Source organism: Oratosquilla oratoria, chromosome 28 (genome assembly GCF_046742065.1).
Source record: "Oratosquilla oratoria isolate Oo_2021 chromosome 28, ASM4674206v1, whole genome shotgun sequence".
NCBI lineage: Eukaryota > Metazoa > Arthropoda > Malacostraca > Stomatopoda > Squillidae > Oratosquilla > Oratosquilla oratoria.
The window spans coordinates 40,438,630-40,441,129 of NC_134804.1; the positions used below are offsets into that span (position 1 = coordinate 40,438,630).

The 2,500-nt window shown below is 50.3% G+C and overlaps 1 protein-coding gene across 1 annotated transcript in view; it reads left to right on the top strand.

Annotated features, from left to right (window-relative positions):
- LOC143040333 (spondin-1-like) overlaps window positions 1-2,500 on the top strand; it is a 56,294-nt gene that overhangs the window by 11,796 nt on the left and 41,998 nt on the right. The gene's annotated exons all lie outside the window — the stretch shown is intronic.

Genomic DNA, 2,500 nt, shown 5'->3' on the forward strand with positions numbered 1-2,500 from the left:
AGACGATCTTATTCAACTGAAGCCGCAGCAGCACCGCATAGTAAATGAAAAAAAGCGCAGTTGTATGTGAACGCCTCCATTGACTTACATTGTAACTGAACCTCCGCGGTTGAAAACGCTTGTGTGAACAGGGCCTCAACCTTTGCTGGGTGATTCTATTCAGCCAATGAGACGAACCCATAGACCAAAAAGGACAGATGGCGATTGAAAGCCACGCTAGCGGGATAGTTTCAGTACCATTCTTAGAATTCACACATCCATTGTTCCTGAAATATATACAGTATCTCTCTCTCTCTCTCTCTCTTTCTCTCTCTCTCTCTCTCTCTCTCTCTCTCTCTCTCTCTCTCTCTCTCTCTCTCTCTCTCTCTCTCTCTCTCTCTCTCTCTCTCTCTCTCTCTCTCTCTCTCTCTCTCTCTCTCTCTCTCTCTCTCTCTCTCTCTCTCTCTCTCTCTCTCTCTCTCTCTCTCTCTCTCTCTCTCTCTCTCTCTCTCTCTCTCTCTCTCTCTCTCTCTCTCTCTCTCTCTCTCTCTCTCTCTCTCTCTCTCTCTCTCTCTCTCTCTCTCTCTCTCTCTTTCTCTCTCTTTTCCACCATAAGATTCACACTCTCCCTCTCCCACCTCCCCCTTCCTTCTCCCACCTTCCCCCTCCCCTCCCTCTTCCCCCTCCCTCTCCTACTTCCCCTTCCCTCTCCTACCTCTCCCTTCCTCTCCCTCTTCCCCCTTCCCCTCCCTCTCCCACCTTCCCTTCTCTCTCCTACCTCCCCTTCCCCCCTGGCGTCCTACAGGACCTCCCAGTGAGCAAACTCAATATTTCCTCCTCCTCCTTCCCCCTTCCTTCTCCTCCTCCTCCTCCTCCTCCCATTCCTCCTTCTTCTATTCCTCGTTTTCTTCCTTCTCCTCTTCTTCCTCTTCTTGTTGTTTATTCTCTTCCTCCTCCTCCTTTTCCTTCTCTTACTTTCCCTCCTCGTCCTCTTCCTTCTGTACCTCATTCTCTTCTTCCTGCTCATTGTCTTCTTCCCCCTCTTCCTTTTTCTCTTCTTCTTCTCCTTCCCTCCTCACCTTCGTTCTGGTCCGTCTCCTCCATTTCATTTTCTTACTGCTCATTCTCTTCCTCTTTCTTCTCTTCCTTTCCCTCCTCGTCCTCTTCTTCCTGCACATTGTTTTCTTCCTCCTATTTCTTCTCTTCCGCTTCCTCCTCGTTATGTTCCTTCTCGTCTTCATTTTCCTTTTATTTTTTGTCTTTCTCTTCCTCCTGATCCTCCTCGTTCTCTTTTTCCTCCTCGTCCCCCTGTTCCTCCTCTTCCTCCTCTTCTTCTTCGTCCTCCTCTTCCTCCTCTTCCTCCTCGTCCTCCTCTTCCTCCTCTTCCTCCTCATCCTCCTCTTCCTCCTCGTGCTTCTCTTCCTTCTCGTCCTCTTCTTCCTCCTCGTCCTCCTCGTCCTCTTTTTTCTCCTCGTCCTCTTCTTCCTCCTCTTCCTCCCCGTCCTCCTCTTACTCCTCGTGTTCCTCTTCCTCCTCTTCCTCCTCTTCCTCCTCGTCCTCCTCTTCCTCCCCGTGCCCCTCTTCCTTCTCGTCCTCATCTTCCTCCTTGCCCTCTTCTTCCTCCTCGTCCTCCCCGTACTCCTTGTCCTCCTCGTCCTCCTCTTCCTCCTCGTCTTCTTCTTCCTCATCTTCCTCCTCGTTCTCTTTTTCCTCTTCTTCCTCCTCGTCCTCCTCTTTCTCCTCTTCCTCCTCGTTATCCTCTTCCTCCTCGTTCCCCTCTTCCTCCTCGTTATCCTCTTCCTCCTCGTTCCCCTCTTCCTCCTCGTCCTCCTCTTCCTCCTCATCCTCCTCTTCCTCATTGTCCTCCTCTTCCTCCTCTTCCTCCTCGCCCTCCTCTTCCTCCTTGTCCTTCTCTTCCTCCTCGTCCTCCTCTTTCTCTTCGTCTTCCTCTTCCTCCTCGTCCTTTTCTTCCTCCTTGTCCTCGTTCTCCTCGTCCTCCTCGTCCTCCTCCTTCTCCTCGGCCTCTTTTTCTTCCTCCTTCTTCTCGGCCTCCTCTTCTTCCTCCTTGTTTTCCTCCTCATCCACATCCTCCTTCTTCTCGCCCTCATATTCTTCCTCTTTCTTTTTTTCCCTCTCCTTCCTCTCCTTCTCTTCATCCTCTTTCTCTTTTTACTCCTCGCCCTCCTCTTCCTCCTCGTGCTTCTCTTCCTCATCCTTCGTCTTTTACTCCTCGTCCTCATCTTCCACCTCCCGTTGGGCATCTACCTCTTCCTTCTCTTTCTTCTGTTCCCCCGTCACCGCCCGACCACCGAAAGAACTTCATTACTCAAAGGTTCCCCTTCAAGGGCTTTAACGAGGGAGATGCAGGCAAGTTCATCATATTATGGCAACAGGGCAGGACTCGCAGTAATGAATTTAAATTGGACAAATTTAGATTTAAGAAGGAAATAGACAGTGTAGTGAGCGCTGAAAATCTCGGTTGTTTTAAGAGAAGGTTAGGTAACTTTATGGTTAGTGGTAA